Here is an 11,435-nt window from a genome sequence, read left to right on the forward strand (position 1 = left end):
TATCTCTTCTTGCTATTCTTTGGAACTCTGCATTCAGATGCTTATATCTTTCCTTTTCTCCTTTGCTTTTCACTTCTCTTCTTTGCACAGCTATTTGTAAGGCCTCCCCAGACAGCCATTTTGCTTTTTTGCATTTCTTTTCCATAGGCATGGTCTTGATCCCTGTCTCCTGTACAATGTCATGAACCTCAGACCATAGTTCATCAGGCACTCTATCTATCAGATCTGGTCCCTTAAATCCATTTCTCAGTTCCACTGTATAATCATAAGGGATTTGATTTAGGTCATACCTGAATGGTCTAGTGGTTTTCTCTATTTTCTTCAATTTAAGTCTGAATTTGGCAATAAGGAGTTCATGATCTGAGCCACAGTCAGCTCCTGGTCTTGCTTTTGCTGACTGTATAGAGCTTCTCCATCTTTGGCTGCAAAGAATATAATCAATCTGATTTCAGTGTTGACCATCTGGTGATGTCCATGTGTAGAGTCTTCTCTTGTGTTTTTGGAAGAGGGTGTTTGCTATGACCAGAGCATTCTCTTGGCAAAACTCTATTAGTCTTTGCCCTGCTTCATTCTGCATTACAAGGCCAAATTTGCCTGTTACTCCAGGGGTTTCTTGACTTCCTACTTTTGCATTCCAGTCCCCTATAATGAAAAGGACATCTTTTTTGGGTGTTAGTTCTAAAAGGTCTTGTTGGTCTTCATAGAACCGTTCAACTTCAGCTTCTTCAGCATTACTGGTTGGGGCATAGGCTTGGATTACCGTGATATTGAATGGTTTGCCTTGGAAATGAAAAGAGATCATTCTGTCATTTTTGAGATTGCATCCAAGTACTGTATTTCAGACTCTTTTGTTGACCATGATGGCTACTCCACTTCTTCTAAGGGATTCCTGCCCACAGTAGTAGATATGATGGTCATCTGAGTTAAATTCACCCATTCCGGTCCATTTTAGTTCGCTGATTCCTAGAATGTCAATGTTCACTCTCGCCATCTCCTGTTTGACTACTTCCAATTTGCCTTGATTCGTGGACCTGACATTCCAGGTTCCTATGCAGGTCACCGGCTGTGACCGGCGCGCTAAGCGCAGGCGGCTGCAACCGGCGCGGCCAAGAGGAGCCACCCCATGTCCGAAGTCAGGGGCAGAAGCCGGGAGGACCCCATGCCCGAAGGGCAGCGGCCAAGAGGAGTTACCCCACATCCAAGGTCAGGGGCAGCGGCAGAGAGTACCAGACTGTGATGGTGCAGGAACGGCCGAGAGGAGCTACCCCGCGTCCAAGGTTGGGGGGGCGGCTGAGAGGAGATACCCAGCGTCCGAGTTCAGGGGCAGCGATGAGAGGAGTTACACCGTGTCCGAGGCCAGGGGCGGTGGCTGGGAGGACCAACCCCACGTCCAAGGAGCCGTGGCTGCACGGGCGCAGGAGGACCTAGAGGAGCTATCCCATGTTGAAGGTCAGGAAGGGCGGCGATGAGGAGATACCCCTCGTCCAAGATAAGGAGCAATGGCTGTGCTTTGCTGGAGCAGCCGTGAAGAGATACCCCACGCCCAAGGAAAGAGAAACACAAGTAAGACACTAGGTGTTGCAAGAGGGCATCAGAAGGCAGACACACTGAAACCATACTCACAGAAAACTAGTCAATCTAATCACACTAGGACCACAGCCTTGTCTAACTCAATGAAACTAAGCCATGCCCCTGGGGCAACCCAAGACGGGCAGGTCATGGTGGAGAGATCTAACAGAATGTGGTCCACTGGAGAAGGGAATGGCAAACCACTTCAGTGTTCTTGCCTTGAGAACCCCATGAACAGTATGAAAAGGCAAAATGATAGGATACTGAAAGAGGAACTCCCCAGGTCAGTAGGTGCCCAATATGCTACTGGAGATCAGTGGAGAAATAACTCCAGAAAGAATGAAGGGATGGAGCCAAAGCAAAAACAGTACCCAGCTGTGGATGTGACTGGTGATAGAAGCAAGGTCCGATGCTGTAAAGAGCAATATTGCATAGGAACCTGGAATGTCAGGTCCATGAATCAAGGCAAATTGGAAGTGGTCAAACAAGAGATGACAAGAGTGAATGTCGACATTCTAGGAATCAGCGAACTGAAATGGACTGGAATGGATGAATTTAACTCAGATGACCATATATCTACTACTGTGGGCAGGAATCCTTCAGAAGAAATGGAGTAGCCATCATGGTCAACAAAAGAGTCTGAAATGCAGTACTTGGATGCAATCTCAAAAACGACAGAATGATCTCTGTTTGTTTCCAAGGCAAACCATTCAATATCACAGTAATCCAAGTCTATGCCCCAACCAGTAACGCTGAAGAAGCTGAAGTTGAACGGTTCTATGAAGACCTACAAAACCTTTTAGAACTAACACCAAAAAGAGATGTCCTTTTCATTATAGGGGACTGGAATGCAAAAGTAGGAAGTCAAGAAACACCTGGAGTAACAGGCAAATTTGGCCTTGGAATACAGAATGAAGCAGAGCAAAGACTAATAGAGTTTTGCCAAGAAAATGCACTGGTCATAACAAACACCCTCTTCCAACAACACAAGAGAAGACTCTACACTTGGACATCACCAGATGGTCAACACCAAAATCAGATTGATTATATTCTTTGCAACCAAAGATGGAGAAGCTCTATACAGTCAGCAAAAACAAGACCAGGAGCTGACTGTGGCTCAGACCATGAACACCTTATTGCCAAATTCAGACTTAAATTGAAGAAAGTAGGGAAAACCACTAGACCATTCAGGTATGACCTAAATCAAATCCCTTATGATTATACAGTGGAAGTGAGAAATAGATTTAAGGGCCTAGATCTGATAGATAGAGTGCCTGATGAACTATGGAATGAGGTTCGTGACATTGTACAGGAGACAGGGATCAAGACCATGCCCATGGAAAAGAAATGCAAAAAAGCAAAATGGCTGTCTGGGGAGGCCTTACAAATAGCTGTGCAAAGAAGAGAAGTGAAAAGCAAAGAAGAGAAGCGTAAAGCAAAGGAGAAAAGGAAATATATAAGCATCTGAATGCAGAGTTCCAAAGAATAGCAAGAAGAGATAAGAAAGCCTTCCTCAGCGATCAATGCAAACAAATAGAGGAAAACAACAGAATGGGAAAGACTAGGGATCTCTTCAAGAAAATCAGAGATACCAAAGGAACATTTCATGCAAAGATGAGCTTGATAAAGGACAGAAATGATATGGACCTAACAGAAGCAGAAGATATTAAGAAGAGATGGCAAGAATACACAGAAGAACTGTACAAAAAAGATCTTCACGACCCAGATAATCACGATGGTGTGATCACTGACCTAGAGCCAGACATCCTGGAATGTGAAGTCAAGTGGGCCTTAGAAAGCATCACTACGAAGAAAGCTAGTAGAGGTGATGGAATTCCAGTTGAGCTATTCCAAATCCTGAAAGATGATGCTGTGAAAATGCTGCACTCAATATGCCAGCAAATTTGGAAAGAGTCGGACACGACTGAGCGACTGATCTGATCTGATCTGATCTGATGCAATATTGCTCTTTACAGCATCAGACCTTGCTTCTATCACCAGTCACATCCAAAACTGGGTGTTGTTTTTTCTTTAGCTCCATCCCTTCATTCTTTCTGGAGTTATTTCTCCACTGATCTCCAGTAGCATATTGGGCACTTACCGACCTGGGGAGTTCCTCTTTCACTACCCTATCATTTTGCCTTTTCATACTGTTCATGGGATTCTCAAGGCAAGAATACTGAAGTGGTTTGCTATTCCCTTCTCCAGTGGACCACATTCTATCTTACCTCCCTACTATCTACCAAAAAGTCCAAATTCTCTAGTAAGGCATTCAAGACCCACCCCATTCTCATCCCCATCCACCTTTGCAGCTTCATCTCCCACAGTCAATCCCCTACTAACCTTCTATGAAGCCTTTTGTCAGTCAACCTTCCAGCCTTCCTTGTTCCTTCCTTTCTGGTTTATTGCACAATGCTTTTGTGTCCAATAATCTGGTCCAATGTCTGGCTTTTCCACTAGATGCAAAGGGCAGAATTCACTAACAAATAAATAAATGAATAAGTAAACCTGCTAATAAAAAAAAAAAAAGAATACCCACTGTGCTGGGAGCCAGCGTGAGGAACTCCGCCTGTGGCAAAGGTCATGAGGAAGGAGGCTCGGCCATACGCAAAGGCGGGATCGAGCCTCAGGAGTCCCCCTGGAAATTCTCGAGCATCTACCCCCAAAACCAGAGTCTGCCTCCTTTACTGCTTTGTGCTCTCATCTACACCTCTGACTTTATGGGGGGCTGTCCCCCACCACCTCTCTATGAAAAAGAGTTAACTAACAGCTCCAGTTACTAAAGTTCCTGGGCATGACAAGAGTGTTTCAACCTACAAACTCCTTTGGAAGTCCTCTAGCCTGCCTGAATAGGTTCTTCTGGACACATGTGATTGTTCAGAGCCTCCCAACCATGAGAGGCATGAAATGTTCTAAACTGTCTAAATACAGATTCCTTTGAGCAGTTTAAAGATTGATTAGAAATTATATTGGTGAAGGGTTTTTCACTTGTTGGGCCAATGTTTGCTGCTAAGTTTCCATATCCCTTACCTACTGTGTCCCTGGCAGTGTATTGATTAATATAATTGGTGTATAGGAATGTAAGTAGTAGCTTTAATGTTTGTAACCTTGGACCCTTGAGTTAATTCTTTTCTTGTTATAGCACAGCACACCTTTGCCCTATAGGAATGCAACTTTATCTAATGCTTTCGGAGGGTGGCACCTGACTTTAGAATAATCACCTTTAGGGAAAAATAAGTTTTCTGAAAAAAGGATCTTAAATGTTGACAGGCCTCCTGGCCAGAAGATGATGTAAATCGCCTAAACTTTTGCATATGATAAGTTTGAAAGCCTGGCTTCGATAAGGATCAAGGACTGCTGACCTTCCCCCATTATCCTCTATGCACAACTTAAGGTATAAAAACTACTTTGGAAAATAAAGTGCGGGCCTTGTTCACTGAAATTTGATCTCCCCATGTTGTTCTTTCTCTCACCTTCTGGCTGAATTCCCATCTGGGGCGTGGAGGCTCGTCAAGCCTACTAATTATGCCGGGGCTTCTAAGATCTGACCAGGGAGGCCTTAGTGTCTCCTCTCCTTCGGGAGAACAGGAGGACACCTGCAGCCTACGTAGGTGACGCAAATTCCTTATTTTGGAATTTTATTAGCTTTCCACGTAAACCAAGTTATTCAGCCTCTTTTCTCCACTGAATTTTCTCACTGAGCTATCCTTATTCTATTACTCTTTATGTCTCTAATTAATATTTAATTAAAACTATTGTATCCAGTTCGGCGACACTGTCCCCACTTTGAATTCCCTGGATCAACCAGGGCTGGACCCCAGCACACTGAATGAATGAAAGAGTGAAAATATTCCAGTCTATCTTCAACATGGAAACTTAAGTCCAACTATGCATTCCTCTGCTCTAACTCTCCAGTGGCGCCCACCTCACTCAAAGTGAATCAGGAGCGAAGGGGGCAGGGCACACCCTTTAAAAGAATGGCATAGCTAGTTAGAACTGACATAAAGAAATGACATAAACTAGTTAGAGCCAATTAGGCCCAAGATGGCAGAAGATTTGACTTCCAGCAGACCTTGAGCCTCATTATACGCTCATTGTGATACATTAGCACATGCTAAATGACACACCCACAGGTGCCATGACAGTTCTGAGGCTGACTGTTGGGAGTGGGAATTTCCAATTTCTGGAGGTCCCCACCCCTTCTCCAAAATAGAATGAATCCTCCCACTTATTAGCCTATGAAATTACCTAGCCCATAAAAGGAGAAGGAAATGGCAACCCACTCCAGTGTTTTTGCCTTGAGAATTCCAGGGACGGGGGAGCCTGATGGGCTGCTGTCTATGGGGTTGCACAGAGTCGGACACGACTGAAGCGACTTAGCAGCAGCAGCAGCAGCCCATAAAAACTAACCACCCCATATTTGGAGCCCTTCTGAGATGGATAAACTACACCTGTGAGACCTGTACTGAGTCAGTAACAACACAGGTCCCCAGGTAAGAATCACAACCCCAGGGCTGCCATGTTCCCCCAGTTATCCGCGGCCCCAGCTCCCAAGCCCATCCTCCTGAGGTTGCACCACCCTCCAGGCCTGGCCCTCCAGGCGACAGGCCTCCCCCGGCCTTGAGACCATCTCTGAATGGGGCATCAGCACTGATGTAGATACAATTCCCAAGTCTCAGCTTTCATGCAAATGTCCTCAGTAATAAAAGAGGTGGAAATTGAAAAACATAAAATAGATGATATAGGAGCCCAACTGTGTCTAAATAGACTGGAGCTGGAGTTTTCCAAAACGTGTCAGTGAGTCTTTAACATGTAAATGAGTTGCTTCCCTTGGGGTATTTTAAAAGACTCTGTCAGCCATGAAATATGTCTGTAGATGAGAAACACCTTTCATTATTAAACCTTTTGCTAATGAATCACCTGCCCTGTTCTATTTACTTGCCTTTTTGACTTTCACCTGAGTTGTCTCTCATACCATCACGTCCTTCTTTTCTTTCAGTTGAGGGTGGGAGGGGGAGTGCCTGAGGACACTGGACCCCAAAACCTAACCATCAGATAATAATACTGGCAATAACTGACCTTCACACAGCCCTCTGCACTCATTATCTCATTAGTTATTCCACACCAGCAGTCCCCAACCTTTTGGGTGCCAGGGATGGGTTTCATGGAAGACGATTTTTCCATGGACTAGGGTGAGGGGTGGGGATGGTTTGGGGATGATTCTAATGCATTACATTTATTGTGCACTTTATTTCTATTATTATTACAGCAGCTCCACCTCAGATCATCAGGCATTAGATCTCAGAGGCTGAGGACATCTGTTCCACACATGCCCCTCAGCACACAGTGACGTGAGACAAATACCACTGCCACCCCCAGAGATAAATGGGGACATCAAGGAGCAGAAAGAGTGAGGGATTTACCCCCAGGTGGCTCAGCTAGTAAACAGCAGAGTAGACAGAGGACAGAAGAGCCTGGCGGGCTATAGTCCATGGAATCGCCAAGAGTCCGACACCCCTGAGCAACTAACACATATACACACAAGGGAAATCCCTTCAGCGCTTTCTCTTTATGGTACGTGACCTCAGACCTTCCTGATCGGGGACTCCGATCACCAGATGCAGACCTCCAATCACCATCATTCTCACCTCCATTCTCAAGTAACTACATCAGTCACTATGACTTCTGACCCTCTACCAACCCCAAACAGAGCTAGGCACAGGGACGTCGCTACTTGGCACCCCAGAAATCAACGGCATGTCACAAGATCAATCAAAGCACCTCACTAGAAGCCACCACTCCAGGCTATGAAATGTTTAGGAGAGCTACGTCATTGTCAAGTCAAGGATGAGAATGGTATCCATCTTGCTGGACCACAGGAAACATATCAGCAAGTCATGAGACAAGGCAAGAGCAGAGTCTGATAAATTAATGGTCAAATGCAATTCCATCCCCTGTATCGAACTAAATAGGGAACCAAGCACTTACTGTTCACTGGGCTGGGTCTTTTCAGCTACCATCCATCTGCTGCTTCTTTGCCAAGCCATATTCCAGGACAATAAGCCTAGAATCACTGCATCCTATTTGGTTGCACAGGTGAGAATGACCACAGAGGAAAGAATTTAAGGCTCTAATCCCATTAATCCCATAAAGTGACCACAGCACCCCCTCCCATTTCCTAGAAAGACTGTTACACAGATGAGCAGTATTTTTTTTGGTCTGCTCCCAAGACTGGAAAAGACCCAACAATACCTTTGGAAAGAGTGATCAGGTTTTCAGGGAAGTCTAGTTACTGATGTAGACAAAAATCGACCAAGGGGATGGTACCATCCATTGACTTGATGTCTCAAATCAATGCTGATGAATCCCCAACTGATACCAAAGTCCTGGAGTAGACAGGAAAAATAAATCTCACCCAGGCAAGGAGTAGAATTTACCACTATTTCATCCAGAGAGAGGCGGACTCAGGAAGAACAGTGTGCTTAAACATCTCATGTAACTCACACAACTGCATTCTGGGGTGCATCCTATTATACCCTCATTCTACAGAGGAAGATGAGTTTTAGAAAAGGTAAGAAACCTGGCTGGAAAGCTACTAAGTGGTGCAGCCAGAACTTGAATACAAGCGTATCTGATCCAAACAAGAGCACACAAGGTGGATGAGAACAGGGCTTGCTGGGCGCCTCTGATGCATATAGCTAAACTGAAATAGTCTATTCAGTGAGTCGTGGGGGGGAGGGGCAGATGCCTGAACCAAGCACTATTCTTATCTTACAGGTCCCTTGTGTGAGAAGAAAATGTGTATATCAGAAAGGAAAAAAAAATGTAAACTCTACCAGCAGAGGTCAAATTTTACATCCTGAGGGCTGCTGAGAAATGGCCAAGCAGACACAGTAAGATAAAATACGATGTAACTCAGGAAAACTGACACATGTAGACCTATACATGAAAATCTGTATAAAATGTGGGGGAAGTTACAGCGAACAAAGTAATACGTACATGCTCACTATCACTACCAAAGATAAACGGGCACCAGCATAGAAAAGCCCAGGTCCAGGAGTGAAGAGCTGGTGCTTTAAGTTCACAGGATTTTTTTCCTACAGAACAGTGATACTCAAAAGTGTATCCCCAGACCAGCATGTTAGAAATGCAAATACTTGCTCCCCACCCTAGAACTGTGCGTGTGTGACTGCCTACTCATGTCGGACTCTTTGTGACCCCCATGGACTGTAGCTGTCCAGGCTCCTCTGTCCATGGGATTTCCCAGGCAAGAATACTGGAGTGGGTTGCCATTTCCCACTCCAGGGAATCTTCCCGTCTCAGGGATTGAAACTGCATCTCCTGCATTGGCAGGAGGACTTTTTCTACCACTGAGCTTTCATCTGGGAACCCCAGACCTACTGAATCAGAACCTCTGGGGATGTGGTCCAGGTTTCTGTGTTGTACCAAGCCCTTCAGGTGATTCTGATACACGCTGAAGTTTGAGAACTACTGCTTAAAGAAAACGTGGGAAGGCACTGCTGCTGCTGCTGCTGAGTCACTTCAGTCGTGTCCGACTCTGTGCAACCCCAGAGACGGCAGCCCACCAGGCTCCCCCGTCCCTGGGATTCTCCAGGCAAGAACACTGGAGTGGGTTGCCATTTCCTTCTCCAATGCATAAAAGTGAAAAGTGAAAGTGAAGTTGCTCAGTCGTGCCCGACTCATAGCGACCCCATGGATTGCAGCCCACCAGGCTCCTCCGTCCATGGGATTTTCCAGGCAAGAGTACTGGAGTGGGGTGCCATTGCATTCTCCAGTGGGAAGGCACAGACAAAGTCTAACTCACTTTCAACTCTGCAAATATTTCCTGAGCACCAAGTGCCAAGAATCACGGAGGTGATCAATAAGTATCTGTTGAATCGAATGACTTCCTAGTCAGTACGAAGTAAATGTCACTTAACCTGGGGAGAGAGCTGTACTCAGTAGGTATCTTCTAGAGGAAGCTCTCCACACACCGGCTGTCATCAGCACAAGTTTACCTTGCAATCCGGAAGCTCAGAGCCCAGCAAAGTGAAAAAGTCGCTCAGTCATGTGCGACTCTTTGTGACCCCCTGGACGGTAGCCCACCAGGCTCCTCTGTCCATGGGAACTCTCCAGGCAAAAGTACTGGAGAGGGTTGCCATGCCCCCTTCTCCAGGGCATCTTATTTACCCAGGGATCGAACCTGGCACTCCTGCATTTCAGACAGATAAGATTCTTAAGGGGACAACAGAGAATGAGATGCTTGGATGGCACCACCGACTCAGTGGACATAAGTTTGAGTAAGCTCCGGGAGTTGGCGATGGACCGGGAGCCTGGCGGTGCTGCAGTCCATGGGGTCGCAAGGATTCAGACACAACTGAGCGACTGAACTGAACAAGATTCTTTACCATCTGAGGCACCAAGGAAGCCCCAGCCAGTGCTACAGATAAGGCGAGCTGCAGGGCGCCGCGGGCCCAAGCGGAGGGCAGAGATAACCGCGCGCCCTTGCTTCTGATCCAGACCGCGCTCAAGCCCCGGGACGCCTGCGCCTCGGAGGCCACAGACCACAGGGCCTGAGGAGGTCTGGGTGAGCCACCGGCTGCCTTCCTCCAGTCGGCTCCACCGGACACACGGTACCGCGCCCCGCTTCCGCCCACCGGAGAGCCGGCAGGAGTGGCCGCGGAGGAGGCGGGGCCCCTACTAGTCGCCCGAGTCACGTGGCCGCGCGCCGGGCCCGCGGGTGCCAAGGACACTCGCGCGGGGTCCCCTCGCGACCGGCGGCCCCGGCGGAGGCGCGTCCACTGCGGCTTCCCCGCGCTCCCGCGGCCCCTAGCGGCCCGGGCTCGGCTTCGACCTCCAAAGTGGGGCTGCCCCTACTCACCCGAGTGGGGAAGCAGGAAGACGCGGCGCTAGGCTTCCAGCCGCAACCTGGGCGGCGGGGATTCGCGGGCAACTTTGCCGCCACCCTCCAGATTGCGCTTGGTTAAGCCGGGGCGCTGCGCGGCCTGCCGGGAGTTGTAGTTCTTTGATGCCCTCAGCCGCGGGGACGGGGGCGGGAGAAAGACCGCACTCAGTCTGGACAGCTCCTCCTCCGGAGGCCGAGGCGTCGCAGACACTTGACCTGCGGGTAGCAGGTAGCCTGTTTCTTTGCCTGCGCTGCGGACACGAGCCTTCCTGAAAAAAATTATCTCCAAGAGTCTTTCCAAACTGGTCATAAATTTATGTTCAGTAAGAGGATGGAGTTGTGGCTTTGTGTATTTAAAATAAGGTATTCGAACAGGCAAGGAAAATTTTTACACAGTTGCTGATTCATCTTAGTCATCTTTGTCTCTCATCCATTCATTCATTGACCTCTATTTATGGAATGTTTGTTTATAAGGTGTACTTTGGAGATGATCATCAGACCTTCATTCATTCTACAAACATCTCTTGCTGCTGCTGCTGCTGCTGCTGCTGCTGCTGCTGCTGCTAAGTCGCTTCAGTCATGTCCGACTCTGTGCGACGCCATAGACGGCAGCCCACCAGGCTCCCCGTCCCTGGGATTCTCCAGGCAAGAACACTGGAGTGGGTTGCCGTTTCCTTCTTCAGTGCATGAAAGTGAAAACTAAAAGTGAAGTCGCTCAGTTGTGTCTGACTCTTCATGACCCCATGGGCTGGCAGCCCACCAGGCTCCTCCCATGGGATTTTCCAGGCAAGAGTACTGGAGTGGGGTACCATTGCCTTCTCCAAACATCTCTTGAGCTATTATTAATACTTCATGTCGGGTAGAGATGGGGTGGAAGATTCGTCTGTCAATTCAAAGAAAGAAAGTGAAATTGCTCAGTCGTGTCCAACTCTTTGCGACCCGTGGACTGTAGCCTACCAGG

At 47.4% G+C, this 11,435-nt stretch overlaps 1 protein-coding gene across 3 annotated transcripts in view; it reads right to left on the bottom strand.

Annotated features, from left to right (window-relative positions):
* ADCK1 (aarF domain containing kinase 1) overlaps positions 1-10,729 on the bottom strand; it is a 128,292-nt gene extending 117,563 nt beyond the window's left edge. The window contains exons 1-2 of one of the 3 annotated variants that reach the window (XM_025295144.3): positions 10,451-10,729; positions 3,913-4,025 (exon numbers count right to left, since the gene is read on the bottom strand). The gene's annotated coding sequence lies outside the window, so the exon portion shown is untranslated. Of the gene's footprint in view, positions 1-3,912; positions 4,026-9,977; positions 10,216-10,450 lie in introns of those variants that run through there. The other 2 variants (XM_006052893.4, XM_025295145.3) reach the window with 2 other exon arrangements.
* Between the last annotated feature and the right edge of the window lie 706 nt (positions 10,730-11,435).

This window comes from Bubalus bubalis, chromosome 11 (genome assembly GCF_019923935.1).
Source record: "Bubalus bubalis isolate 160015118507 breed Murrah chromosome 11, NDDB_SH_1, whole genome shotgun sequence".
Lineage (NCBI taxonomy): Eukaryota > Metazoa > Chordata > Mammalia > Artiodactyla > Bovidae > Bubalus > Bubalus bubalis.